Source organism: Carassius gibelio, chromosome A7 (genome assembly GCF_023724105.1).
Source record: "Carassius gibelio isolate Cgi1373 ecotype wild population from Czech Republic chromosome A7, carGib1.2-hapl.c, whole genome shotgun sequence".
In the NCBI taxonomy this organism is placed as follows: Eukaryota; Metazoa; Chordata; class Actinopteri; order Cypriniformes; family Cyprinidae; genus Carassius; species Carassius gibelio.
The window spans coordinates 26,059,937-26,084,460 of NC_068377.1; the positions used below are offsets into that span (position 1 = coordinate 26,059,937).

General features: G+C 36.5%; 1 protein-coding gene across 5 annotated transcripts in view; it reads right to left on the reverse strand.

Annotated features, from left to right (window-relative positions):
• LOC128016961 (amyloid-beta A4 precursor protein-binding family A member 2-like) overlaps positions 1-24,524 on the reverse strand; it is a 67,613-nt gene that overhangs the window by 42,175 nt on the left and 914 nt on the right. For 4 of the 5 annotated variants that reach the window (XM_052601966.1, XM_052601964.1, XM_052601961.1 and 1 more), the window contains exon 2: positions 9,854-9,892. The exons of the other annotated variant lie outside the window; for it this stretch is intronic. The gene's annotated coding sequence lies outside the window, so the exon portion shown is untranslated. The remainder of the gene's footprint in view (positions 1-9,853; positions 9,893-24,524) is intronic. 5 annotated transcript variants of the gene reach the window in all.

Sequence of the window (24,524 nt, forward strand, 5' to 3'; positions counted from 1 at the left end):
TTCAAAGAGTTTTCTTTATTTTCATGATTATGAAAATTGTAGATTAACACTAAAGGCATCAAAACTATGAATTGACACATGTGGAATTATATATGGAATTATATACATAACAAAAAAGTGTGAAACAACTGAAAATATGTCATATTCTAGGTTCTTCAAAGTAGCCTTCTTTTGCTTTGATTACTGCTTTGCACACTCTTGGCATTCTCTTGATGAGCTTCAAGAGGTAGTCAGGTGACTACCTCTTGAAGCTCATCAAGAGAATGCCAAGAGTGTGCAAAGCAGTAATCAAAGCAAAAGAAGGCTACTTTGAAGAACCTAGAATATGACATATTTTCAGTTGTTTCACACTTTTTTGTTATGTATATAATTCCATATATAATTCCACATGTGCTCAATTCATAGTTTTGATGCCTTCTAGTGTTACTCTACAATTTTCATAGTCATGAAAATAAAGAAAACTCTTTGAATGAGAAGGTGTGTCCAAACTTTTGGTCTGTACTGTATATCAAAAATCACTCTCATGGACCTTTTCCTGTATTGTTTCCAGCTGGTGGAATGACCTCCCTATCTCAATTTTGAGTCTTTAGCCATGATAAAAAAAAAAAAAAACATCTAAAGGCATCTTTTTCATCAGCACATGATCAATAAAACTAGCACTTACCTATTCTATTATATCTGTTGCTGTTGTTGTTTTTATTTAATAAAAAAATGAATGAAGTATAAATAAACCTTGCTATGTGTGCTGTGCTAGACTAATATACTGTTGCTCTCTTGATGGTCGGCTTGCTTCCTGTCAGCCATCTGGGTTGTGGCAGCTGGGAGCAGACCCTTCAGAGTCTTTAGAGAGTAAAGCAGAGAGAGAGACAGGGGTGACGACCAGGAGAGGGAGAAGTGGAAGGAGCCAGAGAGGGGGAGAGAAGCGGAAATGCAAAAATGGAGCTAGTGTGTGAAACGGTAAATCAAGACCAACTTTCAAACAGCCACAGGCATTCGGATTCATCTTATTTGCTCTTCCCTAATATTCCTCATTTGCTGTGTTTATGCAATCACAACACAAGCGAAAGCACAAAATTAAGCATATATCACCATTAGCAGCAGCGTTTTGACACGAACCCCATTTTGAATGCAACAGACTATATTTAGTCTTTATGAATCTTCCTTTTATGAGCCCCTAACATGAGTTTTAGTATTAGTACAGCACTGGGATGCAGAGCACAATAAGACTGCAATAAAACTTGATGTGTGAGAGAATAAGTAGATGCACTGAAATAATGAGAAGCAGAACTTGCTGAAGGAAACCATCCGGCTTCCCTTACTATTACGGGGCAAGTTGAACTGCTTTGCCTGGGAGAATCAATCAATCCCACCCAATAACATTCCCGTGGTGTACTCCACATGCCCTCATATAAATGATGGCTGTGAACTTTGTTAGACATGTGATGTATGAGTCATTATGGCACCTGTGCCTGCTGCTGAATGCAGATTTCTAAAGCAGGGTAGCAGTATAGCACGCCCTCATTATGGCAGCATCTCTAATGGAAAATTCTTTGATGAATGTTGCAGATTGCATTTGTACTTTTTGAGCAGTAATGTCCATAACAAATTGCCCAAAATTAATATTTTATGACACAAATGGCCTATTGTATTCTTACTGGCCAGCAATCACCACAGGGTATTTGCGGGCCGATAATTCTTCATTATAGAGTAATGGTTATTATACTGGAAGAAAAATGGGGAGCATAACAACCAATTCACTTTTAATGGAACTGGCTTCAGATAAAACACATCCATGATAGATTTGTAAGAGTTTTCTGCCTTTTCCCCCTGATAACAACAAATAAAATTTTAAAGGAAGTTGATTAAAAGTCAACAGGGTTGGGGAACTGGTCAGCGCTCAGGGTGATGAGGTAGTTGATAAATGAAGGCTGAGGAAGAAATAGTCAATACCAAGAAGGTTAAACACAGAGATAATGCAGCACCGAGGAAGAGAAACATGGAAAAGCTCCACCCACTGACAGCCTCAGCTCATTAAATATTCATGAGGCTGCAAATGACACAAAGGGGCCTTTTCTCACCACGGGAACCTTTTCAGAGTACCAGAACTAATTGTGGAGCTTCCCATTTTTTGGCATTTTTACGGTGATTTTAGTACTGGACTGCCTTTTTCAAGAACAAAATTAGCTCCTACTAAAATTACCCCAACTGGTACTAACCTTGATGCAAGTAGACATTGATTGGCCAAACGCGTATGAAGCGCCCCTCACCCGCCATGATTTAAAATGCTGTGTGTGTAAACAACATACTGTAAACATTGTGTCAACTTATTTCATGAGTATGGAGAACAGCGATAATGGACGGACGCTGAAGTGCAGGCACTTGTAGCAATTGTAGCACTGCCAGTTGTCGTTGGAGATTCATAGTCATCCTTTCAGTACTTTAAATTGCTTTACTTATTCATCGACATTCCATGTCCATTATTTTGGAACCCACGAGACACAACAATAACACAGCTCCGATCCCAGCGTCCTCCATCCTCCTGTTGTTAACGTTGTTCTTTTTTGTTAACGTTGTAATTTGTGCGCAGTGTTCAACATCCTTGTCGACTGAATTACATCATATCCTAGTACACACGGTTGGTGCGAATGCAACCCTTTAAATGGCACTGGGAAATAGTTTGCACAAAATCTTCCCAGTACTTTAGTACTGTACATTTAGTTCTGGAAGTAGAGTAGTGTGAAAGGCCCTAAAGACATTATGCTCATCAACCGAGGTGCACTGGGAGCACAGAAAAGAGCGTGTAGGCAGATTTTTGCACACGTCCTCTAAGTTATTTCTAGGAGAGCTACACATATGAGGATTGATTAGAGATAGGCAGAGTCATTCTGTTTTATATTGAGCTTATTAATAATATCTGCTGGTTAAGTCTGACATGTGTCATCTGTTTCCAGGTTCAAATGCTGTATCAGATGCCCAAAGGAAACAACAAACAGGGCTAATATATGGTGTGTTGTAATACTACAACTGAAAAATCAAGATCCTAACCTTTAGCTCTATACTGAAAACTAAGATGACCAAACATTTTTTAATCTTTTGTTAGTCATTAAAACATTTGTGTCTGGGATGCAGGGTTATTGTAGTGAATAAAATAATACAATTTGTTTTAACTGAAATAATACAAAAGTTCACTAAAATAAAATAAAATAAAATATTTAAAAAACTGAAGCTTATTTTATTTCAGCTAGATTCTGAAACAAAATGTCTAATTTTATTTAATTTAACATGATGCAGTAAAATAACTACAACTTGAAAAAAAGTAAAACTATATAAAAAAAATTAAAAACAACAAAAACTGCTAAAAATTACAAAACTGAAATGTTAACTAAAATTAAAAGGAAATGCAGCTGTATGAAAGTGAGGTTAAATCCCTGGACTGTTCTCGGAGTTTGTGGAGGTTCGATGAGCCCCAGGGGACCCTGCAGAACAGAAAAAGAGAGAAAGGATACAAGCAAGAGGGCCAAAATCACCTTGTGCATCAAAACACTACCATCGGTACACTCTCTCTCTCAAACACCCAGAGGAACAGTGAGTCCCAAAACACAGAAGAACAGAGTGTTCCTCCTCATATTTCTCACTGCTGGGACACTGCAGCAACATAAGTCAATTCAAAAATAAACACTATAGCCAAGAAATGAGTTCAGAAACTGAAGGTCTAGAACTGAGGCGTGAGAGCACACATAAACATGCAATATACAGTCTGACAGGCCTTGTGCGAGCAGTACGAATAATGCATGATGCAGAGCTATTTTAAGACAGTGTTTTTAGCACACTCTGCATTGCATGCTACTTTCTGCCCACTTTTTCTTTATGGATAACAGAATTCAGTGTAGTAGTTTGGCTTAAAAATTATTGGAATTGCATTTAAAAAAGAAAGTTTGTCTTCAGTGTGTACCTGAAACAGCTTAGAATTAAATAAAATACATGTCAAACTTTTTTTTTTTTAAACAAGCTATTTTATAACTAAACTGCCTCTAATTTTCATTTTTGACCAATATATGCATGGTTTTGTCAGGTATCCCCCCCCAAAAAAATTCTTCATATCTTTTAAATTGAAAAGTTTTATTTCAAGTCATTTTATATGACAGAATAGACTGTCTACAATAGGTTATAGCACCAAAAGTCATTTTGATGTTCATGTTAGAAATTTGAAGTAAGTGACAGCTTCTCATTGTGAGGAGATTGGCAAAGGTCGTTGGGTGAGACTCTTAGGGTTTCTGGTTGCCTCTCGATAAATTCAGTCTGAACTCTGGCTCGTTCAAGCTGAGAAAATAATACTTTTCAGATCGTTTCTGCTTTCTTTGTAATTTATTATCTGAAAGCACAGAATGCCTTAGGGGTTGAAAAGCAGATCAGATTAGTTGAGTCAAATCAGTCTTTAGGGAAAAACAGGTCAGATACAAATAAATAGGGTGACCATGACCATGAATCTTCAGTAATCAAACAAGATAACAGTCTGTTTTTTTTTTTTTTTTAACAACAAGACATGTTACAAGGTACTTTCTGACATACAGTGTGATCTGCACAGACAGAGACTGGTGTAAAACGGGTTCTCACAGAAGAAGCGGTGTTCTCTTATCTACTTAAGCAGGCTGTTTCGCCCATCATGCTTTAGGTTTTGGATTACCATGACAGGCTGACATCACAAAGTGCCTCAGCAGCTTTGTCTGAGTTTTGAGACTGTAATCGGATACTGAGAGCAGTCTTCAGAGCTCTTCAAAACTGCCGTCCTCGAAACAGTTCAGTTTCATCAGGCGTCAACACACCTGTGTGTCATTTTCAAGAGATCCTGCAAATGTATTCATTTACCAAAGGAAAAATAAATTAATTAATGAAATGTTGTGTAATTAAAAAAAAAAACAATACATGCAACTTTAAAGTATTCAAAATTAACTTGGTGACTTTAGAGTTTGATAAAGAGGGAAAATATCACATTTTTGTTCTGTTTGCTCATGTACACTCAAGAGACTGGATTCATTTGGAACAACATTTGAGTTCTGAATGAAACCAAACGGCCTTAACGACTAACAAAATGAAATCAAAAAGAATATGACAGTCTGCCAGAACACATACTGTATATACTTGTAAACACACACCCTCATACAAACTGCACTTCACAACACGGATAGCATCTAAATCCAGCACACAGACAGATCATCTGGTTAGTTCAAGCGTAGCAGCACCGAAACATTCAGCATCTAAGGACGCTTTTTTAAGGTGCATTATCTTTAACTTTATCAACATGACAAATCAAGGGTATGTTTCTCTTTAAGGCATCAGAAATAAGCCACCCTACAGCCTGTGAATTGATTCTGTATGCACTTGAAAGCATGTGTGACGGCAAAGCGACAGAAACTTCCTGTTCTCTCCACATTCAGACTAACTGCTCTGCACAAAATGCAGCGGATTAAGGGCCTATCATCACTGCGGGGAGCGTTTCATCAGTTTACACTGAGGCTTTTCATGGCTCCTGTTCATTAAATAGCCAGATCTGCTTTTTTACATTCTTTCTGAGCCTTTTAAAGGCTATTTTTTAATGGAGAAAACAGTCAAATCCATCGTTTTAAATGCGGGTTGGTGTGTGATGGGGTTCAACATGGATGCTGTCCTCCTGGGTGCTCTGTCAGTTTGATGTTGATGGATTGAAACTATCTGAAGAAGATTATGAGCCTCGGTTTAGATCGAAGGGTGAATCCCAACACTATCTCGCCCTTTCACTGCATTCGGCAGGACGTCTAACTGCCATAAGCGAAGCGAGCACAGTTTGAATCGAATCACTTCTCTCTGCATCGGCTAATCCTCTTTTGCACTTAATCAATCATGAGCTTGGCCAAACCTAATCAAAGAACACACTGCAAAGAAACTGAAAAGAGAGAGGAAAATTGTGTCTGTCCAAGCAAAATCCCCCTTGAGAATGTTTCAGTCACAACCAGTCTGCACTGGTTATAATAGGACATGTTGAACAGATGCTTCATAAGGATAGGAAGATGTTTTCATTTCATTTATTAGGCTAATATAATGTAATAACAACAGATACACATTTAGGTGTAAGGTTTACTGATAACAGCAGGAGTTAAAGGATCTAAAATAAATTGTATTATTTAAAAAAGATAATTTAAGCATTACCTAAACAAACATGCAGCCTAAATAGGAAAAGACCTGACAAAGGACAATGGAAACATGAAGGGTAAAGACACAAGGACTGACATGACAACAAGACAAATAGAGAGAATAAATCAGCAGAACCAACTGTGCATTCAGTCGTATTAAAGGACTTTATTTACAAGCTAAGCGCTCATCAACTAAAGTCACAATTACCAGTGGAAAGAAATTAATAATACTTATTAATTTTAATTCCTTTAACCCCAGATTGACCTTAGCTACTGTTACCATCCAACATTTTCTCATACTTATATTTGAAAAGATGCAAATTCTGGTCTATGAAGCAACTCTGTGTTTGGACTAATTTAAAATGCAATTTTATGGAAATTAAACTAAAACGTTGTTGCTGAGTCACTGGTGACTCACAGTATCCAGAAATATCCAGAAAAGAAGATATAACTAGCATCTGTTTTTTGTTTCTGAACCTTCAAATGTTTAGAAGTTCAAAAGTCAGAGTTGCCTCAGTTCTTCCATCAAGTTACTGTGTATTTCAACGTTTCCTTTATAATGGCAAATAAAAAGCTCTGCAATGTTTACATTTATTCAGGCCACATAGGAACGATATCTAATCATATTTTACAACTTTATAAGAGATGAGCACATTTTTCAGAAAACAAGATAGCTTCTACATTCCAATGGGAGGTTCTGTGAAGCTTGTCTGACTTACAGCTGTAACCAAGGAGCTGAAGCAAATAGCAATAAAGCTTGCCAGAAAATACTAAACAACATTTCCTCCTTCATCCTCTGTGGCAGCTTGAGAATGATAAAACACACAGAGCACATCATTTGCTCTTCATTATTTGGCATCAGTGCTAAAAAAGCTTCCTATCTTTGCCGGTAAGTGAAAAAGTGAGAGAAAAACATGAAATTGTCCAATTCTATTCCAAATCAAAATAACTTGAATGCACATCGTGTCTTTATTATGATTTCCAAACTCACAGCTTCCCAGGAGAACTTGACTCCACATGACTAAACAAGACACACCTAAGAACAATTACCTGGTGAAGAAAAAGGAAACAGAACTTAAGTACACAAAACCATTTCATTAGACAGTTTTCCTTTCCAGAGTACCCTGCATGTCTCCATTTCCAATTTCCGTCCATCAAAAAAAAAAAAAAATATATATATATATGCTAGAAAGGGCACGATGCAGCACAGCAGGAAACACCAGCATGTTTTGCATTTTTGTCTCCATCTGTATGCAAATGCTTCCATTATTGCTTGATTTGTAAGACCAGGGCAGTAGCACATTTCATCGAATGCTACATTTCCCCACCCACTGATGCTGTGCTCTGAATGAAGCACAAGGCCAGAGAAACACAGCAGAGAGCAACAGAATCAGTGTTCTGCAAAACAAATAACACTAATTTACAATCAACAAGAACCAATAACAATTTAGGGTACGTACAATGTCATAAGGACTTGCAGTATGAGAGAAACAAGGATGCATGATTTGATTTTGGCTTGCAATGTGGCCCTTGTGAGAAGTAACAGGCACATCTTACTGTTCTAACTGAAAAAAAAAACTAATTCTGAAAAACTTGTCAGTGTCCAAATGTGCTTTCATTAAATATCAGCAAATCATCTGAGTGCACACCAGTGATGTCCAATTCCAAAAATGACTCTTATGAGATGGCTCATTTTAATTAGTCCGTCTGAAAGATTCACAAAGCAGTCGCAAATGGTTTGAATCAGACTCAGAGGAAAAGTTCACAACTGTTACTGAGACCCTTCCTGCTTAATTTATTTCATTCCCTATTAAAATTATCCAGGAACTTCACTGAGATGTATATTTTAGGTTTTTGAGACTTCAAATGGATGAGATGTTGGAACCATAATCAACACAATGTTTTTTTTGTGGCTTCCCTCTAACAGGCATCAATATTTTGTTACAAAACTTACAAAACATATTTATACTAAATACATCAATAAATAATATAGTCTATGCTAAAATCTCCCATAACTACAATAACATTGCAATGAATTGTTGCCTTAATTAAAATTCATGTCCCATTTCTTTCTAAACGCATGTCGCTGCGCCCCTCCCCATCCAATCCAACAAGACTTTGATTTTTCTTTGCTCAGAAATTAAGATAGAGCCTTCAAGAATAAGAAGAAAAGACAGCTGACACAGCAGAAGAGACACAACAGAAGGTTCAGTCTGCCTCGAGTAAACCCAGGTCTCCATCTCTACCTTCCTGCCCTTCAAAGGAACCCACCATGCTTATAAGAATGTATTTTCTGCACAAAATCTCATGAAATATTTGTGTAAGTAAAGATGATGAATACATGATGAGGAGTGAGGTGTTTGGGCAGCCGTGTCGCTCTGGGATCCTTCCTCCACCCCTTCACATCTTCAAAGACATTTCCCATGAAACTGCACCCCTCCAGCTTGCCCCACCACTAACACAGTCCCTCTGAGCATAGATTAGCATTAGCATGCCACTCCTCCCCCACAGCTCTTATTGCATCCACACACATTATATGGCACAAGGCCAGGCATGTCACTTTTAAATGACGAGCTGTTGGACACTTTTGTCATGAATACAGAAAGCTGTTAAATACATAAAATCGTGTTATCCAGGAATGTATGCTACTCAGAATTAAACTGAGTATGTTTTTTAAGTTACAATTGACCATTTCCCAGGACTTTGACTGACAGGCGATCCGACCAATCATAAACTGCTATTTTGTCTGACAAACAAATTAGGCAGGAAGGTATATTAACATAGCAAAATAGTGTGTTTTTAACATCTTTCACACTTGAAACAAGATACCTTCTGATGTTCATTCATGCATATTTCGAGAAAGTAAAGAGAAAGAGATGATTGGTTCATGTGCCACTTGAACTGAGGCCCTACAGCTATCTGTCAAATCACATCAAAGAGCCATAAAATGGTGTTTATTGTTTGAATTTCTTAAAAAACTGAGACTTTCATATTGCGTATTACCAAAAGTAACCAGCTCTGTGTTGTCTCTAGCCGTGTTGGCAGTGTCCCCTTTGCTCTTCAAAATTTTTTTCACTGTGTGAGAGCATGATTTGTGGCGTGAGAGCACCATGGCTTGTCTGACGTAGCAACAGTAACTGGGGGGGGGGGGGGGGTCTTTGTGAAGGGTCAATTCAGCAGCTTTAAATTGAGGTAGCTAACAAACGGCAGAATTGCAATTTATGGAAGAAGAATTCAAAGAAATTCATAGAAATTCCATTTACAGAGATGCATATTTTTATTCAACAAGGATGCAATAAATTGATCAAAAGTGACAGTATCACAAGTAAAAATATTTATAATCTTACAAAATATTTCCCTTTAAAGTAGATGCTTTTCTTTAGCTTTGTAAATGGTGTTCTAACAGCTATTTTAGCCGTTATAATATTTTTACAATATTAACATTTCTACTGTATTTTTGACCAAATAAATACATAACTACTTGAGGACCATAAGACATCTTTCAAAAACATAAATATATACCATAAACCTTTTCTGATAGTATAAGCAAGAGCAACATTTATCCCTCTGAAAATCATTCCAAAATCAGCGCAGGAAATGCTAAAAACAGTTTAGGCCTGGATATGACGCACAAAACAAGGGAGACCTCCATCTGGTGTGATTGCTGTTTGTGCAGAGACACTTACCGACAGTTGTGTGGTGAAGGAGATCTCTCAGGAACCAAACTAGAAGAGAAAAACATGAATAAGAACATCACGACAGCATACTCCAATCTGTCCTCACCTGCTAAAGAATCTTGATAAAATATATGATTAATATTGTCTAATTGGAGATCCCCAACTTCAGTTGTTCAGTTGTTACAAAGAAAAACTACAACACTTAGACATATCCAATCAACTGCAATCTGCTAGTAGGCTCATCTTTGATTTTTAGTTAAGCCTCATCATGAGAGATGAAAGACAAGTTTGATTGACACTGTGAGTTTGACTGACATATGTCTATGGCATCTAGCATGTGAAGAAAAACAGGAAGTTAGTTTCCTTCGGCACGTCTAACACTTTGACTCTGTTTGGAGCCGAGAGTTGATTTGCGTGCCATGATTACTGAGCACCAGCTCACAAAGAGACTGATTCAATCAACAGTGCTGCACAGTCTTAAGGAGGGAGGAGGAGAAACAGGGACGTCCCAGCTGAGACAAATGATGCAGAGCAGTCTCTCCATCCTTTCCTCTCCTCCTGACAGTGTCACTTGTTCTCCTTTGTGGGTGCTTCTACACGAGCAGATGTTTGCCATTAGACGAGACTGATAACAACACTGCACATGTCCCCCACAGACTTGGGTGACTTTGGCAGCAATTTGTACACCTGATTGTAGAAGTGTCCTATAAATTTGTCCAATTTCCTAAGGGACATGTGTCTTCCAGACAGGCCAAGACAAGCGAAAATCAAATCTGACGTGAAGTGACACCATCACACCCTATTTTCTGCACCTGCCCTGAACACGATGTGGAAAGAAATCTCAGCAATATCAGCTATAATCGACTGAGAAAGATGAGAACATCTTTATTTCACCGGGAGAGATCTCCCAAGTAAATAAAGGTTTTAAGGCTTATGACTAATGATTAATATAGCATCAACTGTTCAGGGAAATAGGAAAAATGAATGACGAGGATGTTGTTTGCACAGTTGCACATCTTTTTGACATCTTGCTGGCAGATGCTGCTCTTTCAAATGCAGTTTGACAGCATTTGGTAAATCCACAGTCGTAAGTCGAGTAAGAGGATTCAGCTCTATGGACAGATGGAAAGATGGAGCGGAAGAGAGGAAATATGTGCTCTCTTTCTCTGCATTTTGAAGGAACACTTCATCCGAAAATGAAAGTTCTGTCATTATTTATTCACCCTCATGTTTTTCAAAACCTGTTCTTGCTTCTGAGGAACACAAAAGGAACACAACATTTCCTTTTGCAGACTGTTAATGCTGCTCACTTCCATACAATGAAAGAAAGCACAGCTGTATAATATGCAATATTACATAATAAATATATGCTTTTAAAATACAGAAAATAAAAAGATCAATATTGTATATAGATTTTTTAAAAATGTTTTTGAACTATTGCAAGACTATTGCACTTATATTAATTTATTTATTTGGATGAAAATACAGAAAAATCTACTGTTATTAACACTACTACTACTATTATTATCTATTATTATTATTACTAATATATATATATATATATATATATATATATATATATATATATATATATATATATATATATATATATATATATATATATATATATATATATATATATATATATATATATATTATAACATTTTTAAAAATGGCAAAATTCAGGACTCGTTGATGCATAAAGTAAAAAAACAGTTGTAACATTATTGCTGTCAAATATAAATCTCAGTGTCAAATAAATGTTCAATATGTTAGACCACAAAAGCATTTATATATGATATACTGTTGATGTTAAAATATGATTTCTAATCACTACACAAGTAGGTTTAGAATAAAAATGAATGATATGAGCAAATGAAGAATTAAAAATGTTCACTTTTGTGTGAAGTCTCCCTTTAAAATTCACAGTCTTTTTCATAGACTTCCGTCAGACTATTTTTTCTCTCTCTCTCGGAGAGCTCTACCCTCAAAGCCATTTTGATAAAAGCTGCCATCTGGGGTGGAAGCAGCGTCTAATTTTCCAGCCAAATCCTGTCAAATGGCAGTGACCGCACTGGATGCCGACAGAGCAGTGTGGCTAAAATCCCCTCTCCACCCCTGCAGACCTGCTACTCACTGCCCTTTCTCTATTATGAACATAGTAGGACCAAATGTAGCCACTGGTTTCTCCATAATGCTCCATCGAGGAGGCGGCCTGTGAAAGACCATGAGGAGGATGAAAAGGAGGAGGAGGTGGACAGGATAGGTGAGCTGAGAGATGCTCTTGCCATCCATCTATCACAGGCCTTTGATTATATGGGGGGAAATGGTTCCTTGTCAAGACACCAGAATGTCTGGTTCTGTCCAAAAAGCCCTAATAGCCCAGTGCTGGTATTGAAAATAGCAAAAGCGGGACGCCTTTCTTGACAACACCAATGCTCTCTGTGCTTTTTTTTTGAGTTAAAGGGATAGTCCATCCATTTTTTTTCAACTGGTTCATTATAAAGATAACTCAAAAAAAGAAAAAGAAAAAAGATTTGTTCTGGAGCAGATGTAAATACTTTCAGTAAATAAAAAAATTTTGGTCTGTTCCTCACTCAAAGTTCTCACATTGGATGAAGAAGTCTTGAAAATATATGAACAACATTTATAATACATTTATGACAAAAATACAATCCAGATTACCATTCAAATCTTTGGGGTAGGCAAAAATACAGTAAAACGTATTATATTGTGGAATATTAATACAGTGATCACATATTAATACAGTCTTCAATGCATCATGATCCTTCAGAAATCATTCTAATATGCTGATTTGGTGATTTAAAAAAAATGTTTTATTGCTTCTAAACGCTTAATATTTTTGTAGAAAATGATACATTTTTAGGATTATTTATATTATTTAGGATGATAATAATAAATAATAATAATAAATTAACTGAAGCTTTAAAATGAAGATGCTCACATGAACCATGACAGCAAATATCATTTAATACAACTGAATCAATCTGATTATAACACCAACAAATTCCATTTTTAAAAGTCAAATGAGGTAGAAATAGATCCTGTTAACTGTTAACACTTTTGACAGTGAAGCTCTATGAAATCCTTTCAAACAATTCGAAATTCATCAAGCTAATTCAAATTTAACAGCTAGCACCATGGATCACTGTGCATCAACTCAGTGCTGCAGATGGAGGTAAACACAGCCTATTTATGTCATCAAAAGAGGGCTACACTTAAAGAGTGAAGAGTGACTACTGTCTGACTCAGGCTCCCAAGGGAGAAGGTTTTCAAGGAGAGGAGGAAAACAAGCTGTGCTCCCTGACAAGGGCTAGTAGTGAATCCAGACAATAGACACAACTTTTATCACAATATAAGCATTACAAGGTTTATTTTATACCATGCAGCCTTCAGAAATTAACAGTGATGCTTTGTTGCATTCATATACATAGCTTTATTGCAAGCTATTTGTCATCTGTTCATCAAACTCAAGTGTCATATTTTACCTAGTGGAAAATACTTTTCCCAGTACTGACAGACTTCACGATCTTTGTTCTTCTTGTTTGTCTTCCTGTTCATTTCAAACCCTGCTGTTACAGTTTCCTTAATAAGAGATTGCTTTATTCACAGTAGACTGTCTATCAAAAAACTGGTGTAAAGCTCTCTTTGCATTGCATGCTAAAGAAGAAAAATGAATAGGTGCATAACAGGAAAGAGAAAACAGTTATCAGTGTCGTCAGATATCTTCCTAAAGCACCAGATGAATTCCGCTGAACTTAAGAGACCTACTAAACCTTGTTTGGATTAATGTGATGATTATACAGGAATGTAAGGGAGAGCGTTCACAAACTCCGCCTCTGGAACACAACGTGAGGATTTGCCGCTGTCTGTGGTGCTGAAACACCTTCAGATCACAGGAACAGAATTCATTGGAGATCCCACATATACAACATGTGACTAGTGTCATGTAACACACTAAACTTTACACTGCGTTAAATTTTACACCTCACTGGTATAAATGCAGAATATTTAGGGTGCTTTCAGTGTTGTTGTTTTTTTAATACTACACAAAGAAGGTAGTGTTTAAAAAATCTGCCGGTTTTCTACTATCATTTGGCATTAGAAGTTATAGAACATTTAAAAAGTTTAAAAAATGTTCTTGTTCACAATAAACCAAAGGTGTGTAAACTAGAGCCTTAAATTCTACTTTTGGGACAACACTGTTAAAAAGAACAGCAAATGAGTTTGGGAATGACATAAGAGTGAATAAATGATGACAGAATTTTCCTTCTTTGATTAACTATTCCTTTGCGATAAAAGCAACTTCAGTAATTATTAACTTCAGTTTCAGAAAAGGAATATGATGTCTGCTGTAGTGGTGAGCAATCAGACCTCTGCTGCCAGAGGCTAAAGGGAAGGACCTGGATGAATGATCTTAACCCAGGTCATTTCCCTCTACCTCTATATCACATTGACCCTTTTGTACAAACTCTTTCTCTCTCAGACTTTCTCTCTGCCTCCTATTTCTCTGTTATTCAAATGCACATTTCCCTCTCTTTGTTCTGAAGTATGAGCGCTGGCTATAGTCTACCAGACATGCTGACATCCCAGCAACCACAGCCCATGCCATTTACAGACTATCAACCCCTATAGAAGTTTACAGGCAACTGTGCCAATGTGCCCTTGTTTGCTAGAGCAAGCTGTTCTCTATGCTGCAGATGTATAGGTTTATCTACCACTAAGACTCTGTGCAGAGTAAATACAAAAGAGCATAATAAACACAGACAATGGGTGAAGATATCTGCACTGACCTGTAACAACCTTCTACTTCCAGGATCTGAGAGAATCAGGTAATGGTCTATTAATGGGATAGTTCACCCAAAAATGAAAATTCTGTCACTCACCCTCATGCCGTTCCAGACCCTCAAGACTTCATCTTCAGAACACAAGTTAAGATATTTCTGATGAAATCCGAGAGCTTTCAAGCATACACAGCAATGCAACTGAAACGTTTTATGGACCACAAAGGTAGTAAAGGACGTTTTTAAGATAGTCCATGTGCCATCAGTGGTTCAACAGTAATGTTATGAAACTATGAAAATATTCTGTGAGCAAAGAAAACTAAAATAACATTTTTATTCAACAATTTCTTCTTCTGCCACTTATGGGAGCACCACGATGATTGCGTGTGCATTCCTCTTCTTTGTAAACAAGGAACAGCGCATGTGTGTTCTACATCAACAATATTTTTGTTTCCTTTGCACACAAAAAGTATTCATATAGCTTCATAACATTACGGTTGAATCACTGATGGCACATGAACTATGTTATTCATTTCCTTACTACCTTTTTGGACCTTAAAAATTTCAGTTACTTTGCATTTTATATACAGGATACTGTATGTAGACTTTAGATGCAAAGTCCATCTGAGATTGTTCTTTTACATTAGCATTTTTATCAAGCTTCTATGAAAATAAAATTGAATATTTTTCAAAATAAGGCATCTCATGACTAACTAATAAACTTTTCTTTGCCATTAAAGTAAAATTAGTGAACCTAAACATAGAATTTTAAAAATAATAATAATAAAGTGCTATTTTAAAAGAAAACATCTCATAAAAACGTCAGACTGACTCAATTCTGAAGTCTTCATATATAACATTACATGTGTCTTGAAATTAAACCCAAATTCTAAAAAAGTCTGACTTCGATTAGAGATAAACCAAGGGTGACTAATAGGCTATACAGTCCCGTGTGAGTGCTGACACAAGAACTTTGGTAATGATTTCAAAGTCATTATCTGTTAACTTTAAAATGGCTACTATTATTGTCCTACTTCAGCCAGCAAAGTTGCCAATGGCAGAACAAAACTATAACTAAACCCTCTGTGCTTCATCTATTAACACGTGCTTCATTCAAGCTTTTATTGCAAAGCTGGAAAGTAGGAATTGATGCCCGAAACCTTTCTGCAGAGCAGCACGTGAGTTGTTAAAGCAATTAATCTACACAGTAGACACAGACCTGCCAGCAGGCATTGCAATTGCTATTCATTTATTCCCAAAAGCTTTAAAGCATCAAATATATGGCAGGTATTAATGATGCATGGTGTCTGTTCAAAGACAGGCCTCACAGTAAAGATGCTATGTGCTTGTAAGAGTTATTGACAGAAAAGTATCTCAAACTCCTGCTGTCCTCCAATGAATGTGTGTGAGGGTGAATCTGTCCCCAGTTTTTCCCATTAAGGATGAGTTTGGATCCCCCACTTTAGATAATTTCGTGCAACTACAATAAACCCATTTTGGGGTCCATTAGTGAGAGCAACCCCTCAGATCCACACTTTCTCTGAATAAATGACAGCTCCATCTCCACAGTAAAGATCATCCATGATCTGTCAAGCTGAGAGAGTGTGCGCCTCATTCTTGAGCTAATGTCAGAATATCAAAAAAGGATTTAGCTTTCCACAGTTGACTAACTCTCCAAAATCTCTTTGGTGTTACCATCTTCACATCGTCTCTCCATTTAATGATATGAGCCCAAAACAGCTCATTGTTATCCTCCGGCACCGATTCCAGAAGAATCGAAAGAATCCAAATGTATCAGAAAAACTTTAAAAGAAACTCAGAAAATGACAGAAAATGTCTGCTCTCATATTATAACTAAACGTCCTTAACTCTAGACTAATGTGTTTGATAACTGAGCAGATAATCAAGACAAAATGATGCCCTCTAAATGTCATGAGATGATTTAAAAACAAATATACATTATCTCTCATATTCTCTCATTCTCTGAAATATCACATACTTTTCTACCAGCTCATTTAAGAGTATTTTTTCATGTGTTAGTTGAAAACCAGACCCTGAAATTAACAGCAAAATCAATGGCTGTTTATGGGCAACATATTTTTTTTATAGCTGAAATAGTCAGAAAATGTCTCATGATCTGATAAGACACCTCATAACATTGAATAGTGAAGTAGTTGCTGTAGAAAAATTGAATGATAATAATAATATGACTGACTTCAGTAACACCAACATTTAAGTTTAATATGTATATCAAACCATTTTCCTCTTGGCTGGTTCCCAGAATGCAGGTAAAAGCTGACCCACACACACCCTTCTTGAATCAAATCAATTACCCTTTAACCCACACACACACCAGCTGCTACATGCGAGTTGTGATACCCAAAGGCTACATTTTAAAACAATCATTCTTCTTATTCTCGCATACTCTCTTCTTCTTTCTCTTTCACTAAAAATTTAGGGTTCTTTAAGGATTCAAGCTCTTAGCTACGCTGTTTGAAACTTGTCATAAACCGGATCAGTTTGTAGAAGCTTACACTGTGTTTATGAGTTAAGGGATAATGAACAGACTATTGAATTTTAATATTTTATAATAGTATATATTGTCGTACAGATTCTGCTAAGAATGTTGAATATACCGTTTTGGTGAACAAGGATTCAATAGTATGTTCAAAGTATCTTCTTTTATGTTCTACAGAAGACGAAAAAAAGCCATACAGGTTTTGAGTGACATGAGGGTGAGTAAATAATGACAGAATTAGCATTTTTTGTGTGTGAACTACTGTATCCCTTTCACATGAAATGACAACAACAACTCATTAAATTAGAAAAACAGAGAACATTCATGCACGGTGGCAAATAGGCAGACTTTGTGCAACACGAGTGTAATAGTAACATCAATCATGACTGTCTAAATCTTTCTTTAAGATGCATGACTTATTTGAAAGGGTTTCACAATGATTAATGCATGAAATGAATAGAAAATGAGTGTTTAATGCTACATACAGCTATTTACATCAATTTTGACAGAATAATCGAGTAGTATAATAAACTATAATAAATAAATATCTTAAGTCTTCATTTCATACCACAATTGCACACCCATTTTTGCAGGTCTAAATGTCTATATACTCTAAGTGCTGGCAGCAGCCGCACATGCTCAGTAGTATGTTGAGGCCGTCTGAAATGATCACAGCCTTATCTAAATGCTAACAGAATTCAATCTCTCAGAGTAACAGGCTAGCTAATGGCCAGGCCCACTGAATACACTTAAGTGCTAATAATGATATAACCGAAGCACAGTGAGGGAAAAACAGCAGATCACCAAAACATAACACCTGCAAACCATCTAGAGATCTTGACTTACACACTCACACGCATACACACATTCACTATGAAAAGCTTCTGACAAGGTAACTGCTTCACAGTAGCTGCCGATGCTGGTTTTTCCTTACCTGGAGGATTATTTGGGTGTTTATGTTATATAATCTAGCCATCAACACAAAGCAAGTTGAATGGAAAATTGTACAATCGAATGGGTTGAGTCAGCCCACATTCACCAATGATCATTACCTGCCACTAACTGCCATCCCAGCAATCAATAGTGTGTTCATTTTCGGATGGATCCATAGACTTACACTGCCTTAATGTCCTCCTGGAAAGTTCTTCCTAACAAGTCCAAAAATGCACTGTTCAGATGACTTTGGAATAAGTCAGAATAAAAATGACCTTTTGGCAATTTAATGTCTCTCACATTCTCATATGTTTTCACAACCCGACAAAGAAGGAAGGTATCTGAATGTAGCAATAAAGTGCCAAAGATTCACATTTCATGTGTAATTCATGCTTTTTTTCTTAAAAATTTTCATAATTCATAAACCATCATAAACCAGTAAACATAAACTATTATTTTAAATTCATCTAAATAATAAACGCTTTCATTACTTAAAAATGAACTAAAATAAAATAAAATTGGTCCCAAATTAATTTCAGTTGTAGATTTGTGTTATATTATAAAACCTGAGACTTTAATAACCCAACCTGCCAGCATTAAACGTTATTGCTATCTAGTGGCATTTTTATGAGACTTTGTCAGTCCTAAAATTAAAATAAAAACGAAAGGAAATTAATCTAGAACTAAAACTAGCAATGGTGGAGAGAAAATTAATGAAAATGAATCTTAACTGACAAGACAACCTAAAAATAAACTTAAATCATAAATATGAATACTCTGGTTTGAATGCAAACACAATCTACAATTAGCCATTTATATGAACTTTTCTGTTGTGTTCATTTGCTAAAAACAAACTTCATTCCAAAACCAATCATGGTCTTTCCAGATACAGTAAATCAATCCACGTTGTAAGAATACTAATGGGACCTGATTGTGGTCTTTCCGGCTAGTTCTGGATGAAACCCCTCATTGGAACAGGAAGATTTGTTCGCTCTTCACCTGTGGTCCCATTAGTTAGTGAATACTCCACGTTATTAAAGAATGAGAGCAAGAGTGAATTGATCGTCTGATCTCATTCCATTCGGTTCAGTGAGTGTAGACTCATTCAGAAGGAGAGAATGGAGCCTGAACTGGGTAAAATCAAGTTAGCTCATTTAAATGCTAATGTACATGAATCTGAAATGGCACGAGGCTAACTGTGCGGCAGCTAAAGGAGAAAAGATGTATCATCCATTCACAGCGCTATATTTGGTCTGGATACATTACTTTCCCTCGCTGTGTTTTATAGGCAAGACTTTGCCACTCCTCAAGCTGGAAATGACTCCAAGGACAATCTGTCGATGCTACTCTTAAAGTAGGCGGGAAGTAAGGCACATAAATATAAATCTTCGATCGGACTACAGCTACATGCATTTATTCTGTCGATGAGTGAGCACTCGGTATATGAATAGCTGAAAGCTGAGTTGTCCTCCTGTTTGGATGCCTTTTTCAGTTATACATACTAATACACTCCAAAAGACATTTTCAGCCCTCATCTCTCATCCCTGGAGAGATACAGGTGACTAAAAGTGATTGTAGCAAAATATATGCAAAAGGGGTCGATCAATACTACAAGAAAGTACCTAGAAGTATTATTTAGAAATGGACATTAAAAGAAATATATGCCAGCCAGAGGGGTACTGCAATTCCAGATGTTTGGTTCCACTAAAGGATTTTTCCCAAGCTGTTTTGAGACAAAATATGTAATGTACCAGGAGTCTTTAAAAGGGGGTCCACTGCAAAAATGCAGTAAGTTAAAGGGTTAGTTCAATTACTTTGTTATTGGGCGCACCAGAAAACACGTCAGCAGCGTCGTTAATGTGCTCACAATAGACCCGGAAGGGGTCTGAATAAATTCGTAATTTTTGTTATTTTTGGGCTGAAATGTATTTTCGATGCTAAAACAAATTCTAACTGACCCTCTGATGTCACATGGACTACTTTGATGATGTTTTTCTTACCTTTCTGGACATGGACAGTATACTGTTCACACAGTTTCAATGGAGGGACTGAGAGCTCTCGGACTAAATCTAAAATATCTTACACTGTGATAAAAGGAGGTCTTACATGTTTGGAACGACATGAGCATGAGTCATTAATGACATAATTTCATTTTTCGGTGAACTAACCCTTTAACAACAACTGAGGATACATTTACAGAGCTAATGTTCTGCTAAATGCTTCAAATGAAAGACATTAAAATGACTACAAATATTGTAAAATGTGCACATATTTGACTGTCCTTCCACAAATGACAAATGATTCAATACAGATACTGTAAAAATTCTTACTTTATTGAATTTTTCATGTCACCATCATAACAAAAGTATATAAATTCATTAATATGGCACTACACGAATGTTATTGTCACATGTATATTCTGTTTTCTTTAGCTGTCTCTGTTCCTGTTTGCTTGTCTGAGTTCCTTGTTAGTGTCCTCGGAACTTATTAGTTAATTATTCCTTTTCGGCTGTTTCTGTTTAGTGCCTTTACCAGTGTATATATACTCCCGCTTTCATTCTACTCTCTTTCTGGTCTGGATGGTGTATTCTTTCATGTGGACCTCTGTTCTTTCTCCTAGTTTATTAAAGTGACTTTCTGAGACACTAAGTACCGTGAGTGTTGGTTAAAAGGCAAGTTATTATTGGCAAGGCTTAAATTCACAATGAAACTGAAGTAGTGGCTGACCTTTTCTTCCTTATTGTGAGAAACATCCAAGTGAAAAATGTAGGGTGGGTTCTTTGTTCTGTTCATTGGTTGCTGATTGGAAGAAGGCAAATCTGATTTTGAGCTTGCAGTCGACTTTAAGAAAGGGCAAGGGTTTATGCAGACTAAATGATTGAAGAAGTCCGATATACATCAGTTGATTCATAAAAAGACTGAGCTATGATATTTTGAAATGTTTGTTTGTTTTCAAATTATTGAATTGCTCACATTTATATAATTAAGATGCATTTAGAAAACAGATGCCTTTTCATATCATGGCAATTTTAAGACAAAACTCAGTCTTACACTTGTATCTCTTTATCCACTCGGGGGTCCCTGGACTGAAAAAGACTACACAAATAAAACGTGCACTACACAAATAAAACTGACTTGACTAAATCTAACAGGAACGACCTTGCTACCGATCAAATATAGAGACGCATGGAAAACTAAGCAGGTGTGAGAAAAACGGCAGTAATTCAATCCAGTAATATACAGCAAAGTGATTCACCAACCAGTGAGTCACCAGTACAAATATTCTTTGGCGATCTTCTTATAGCCTACGGCCCTACGCCATCTTTATGTAGAGCAGCAGCTCTTTTTTTAAGATCCTCAGAGAGTTCTTTGCCATGAGGCAAGAGCGTGTTTAGAGCAATATGACAGATATTACATCAGCTATGAAGGTAGGATACACATAGCCAGAGACGTGAAATAATTAGCTTTCCAAAGAACGTGCAGACTTAGTAATGAACGAAAAGATCAAGAAAAACAATTTCATAATCTTGAGTCAGATAAACTTCAGCCAACGAGTGAAAAAATGGCTGCAGACCTTTCTTACATTGCACCTGAGCTCACAATATTTTCTTTTTATATAATAACTAAGAGGATGAAAGCACCAAATGGATAAAAGCATGCGATCTCAAGGAGAACCGCTTACAAAAAATAATGCAACTGTCTATTTATATACAAAAAAGAAAGATGATAAAGGAGGCTTTCATTTATTATGCATATCAGACGCTTGCATGCGCTTTTAAAAAATCTAACAAGTCACCATGCTTGGCTTCTTGATTATTTCTAAAGTAAACCCCAAAGGAGCAGACAATTCATTCATATAATCAGAGTCACTGAGCTTTCCTATAAACATCAATATTAATCATTTTCCAGTCAAAAGACACATAAGCAATGCATTACAGGGACTGTGTCCAATAAGGCACCTCTGTTTGATCTCACTGAGCTGTGCAGTGTAAGAGCTGATAGGAGACGAAATTTCTAAAAAATAAAATAAAATAAAAACACCCCAAAATCAAGCCTTTCTTTAGTGTGAACATATTAAAGCAAGTATATTTTGACTTATAGAGATTCTTATGGAAATCATCTTTATTTCTTAAAATCATATATCGCAATACACTTTCATATTTATCCAGAGCCCAAGCAACTCGATATCTTACAAAACCTTAAGATGAAGCCTCATGAAAACACAGCTTCTGATCCATGGAGTAAATGATGAAGTAAAAGACTTACAAATGCAAATTCTGCTAATGATCCCATCCCACATATCCTGGCCAGATAACTAAGATCATTAACAAAAGTATAACTGTGTGGGTGAAACACTTCTTGAAATCAAATGTTCTTCAACATGATATTTATATAATGCTGAAGTCAGAGCCACTGGCAAACTCTCATTTTCCATCCGTGGTGTATGATATACCAAATTTGTGCACTATGCTAAGGTCACCACCACACGGGCAAGATTTTTTTTATTTTTTTAGTAAGTCCTATAGAGCATGCTAAAAGTTCAATAAAAGCCAAATTTCCATCTGTGGGCAGTGAAATATACATAATATTTTTTATTGAAAATTATTTTAAAAAATGTTTTATAGTATTAATTATATTTACTATATAAGTTTCTAAATCAGTTCATTGGTTCATCAGTGATAGATAATTGTTACAAAAAATCAATTTCAGAGGTTGCTTTTTTTAAAACTTTGTATTAATCAATAAATCCTGAAATGTATCACAGTTTCAGCTGTTAGAATGATTTCTGAAGGATCATGTGACACTGAAGACCGAAGTTGAGAATTGCTGAGAATTCATCCTTGCCATGATAAGAGTAAATAACATTTCAAAATATATATATAAAAAAGAAAATAATTGTTTTAAATTATAAGAGCATTTCACAATAGTGCTGTTTTCCTGTGTTTAAAATAAATGCACCCTTGGTTAGCAATAAGAGACTTCTTTCAAAAAAAAATGTAAACATCTTAACGACCCCAAACTTGTATGTAGGTGCATATAATGTAGGTGCATATAAACTGGATTACATGTATGTATCCTTTATGCGCTTTTCTGGCCTTTTTCTGTGAATATGTCTGGCTAACTGCACATCACCACACACACACACACACACATATATATATGTATAGTGAGCAGTAGATTTTAAATTGAACTGAGTGAGAACATGCCTCTCTGACCCTTGACCTCCTCTTCTCGGGCACATTGCCAGAGGTTATCACACAAAGACACACACACACACACACAGGATCACATATATCAGAGCGAGTGCTCAACCAGACAGCAGCTTTGGGCCAAAACCACTTACACCCACATTAGTAACACCATAACAAAGGCCTGCCCACACCTTCTACATCTCACCACTGCTGCACAACTGTATTTTTCCTTCAAAACAGTTTCTATCATTATCCCTGAAAAATGCAGCAAAACTACATTTAATTATATTTTTATGTGATTATCGATATAGTTTGGCTGGGGAAGAACAGTCTAAATACTCCTTTACTAAAATCACACAAAAGTGATTAACCTCGCCAAGGCTTTTCTGTCCATTTATGTTTCCATTCAATTTCCACAAGAGATAAATTTATAAATGTCCTACTGATGCAAAAATATAATCTGAACAAGCTTCTACAAACAGTGTTTGTCCTTCAGCATGGAACCGTAACTATAAGGGATCTGAAAGGAGGGGCGGGGCAGTGTGTGTGTGTGTGTGTGTGTGTGCGTGTGTGTGTGTGTGTGTGTGTGTGTAAGAGTGTGTGTAAGAGCAGGTTGCCTGGACAAGAGAGCTGCAGGAGACTGTTGTGGAGACGGAACCACCAACTGGGATCACACTCAGGAATTATGCACCTTCATAAGCACTCTCTACTCCTCTATATTATGTTTCATTTCAGATCAACTACTTTGAGCAATACACACAAAGATGAGCAGACTTATAGCATGATGAGTGTTTATTTATTGCTTGAAGCGGTTTGTCATTTTGTTCTTATGAAAAGTTTAACCACTTTATGAGCATATTTTTAGAATATGCACATTATTTTCTAGCCCTAATGGTTTCATTGATCGGTTCAGGGGAGTGGGCTGGCTTTTGTTCTCTGGACAAAAAGGAGCTCATCTTTTACAGCAGCAGCATGATGCTTGATTTCCAGCTTGAGGCTTGAATTTGATGCTTGATTTAGCACAATCATGATAAGCTCCACAAATCAGGCAGAACTGAAGGGCAGGACATAATTAAGTTTATATTCCACAATTAGAATCTCACCATCTAATCATGACTTTATGTGTCATTTGCTAAAGGAAGATTTATACCAGGACAGAATGCAAAATTCCCTTTACAAACAGATTTATTAATCAGACTTCACTGGCTACTGACCGAGCAGGTCCGTTTGTA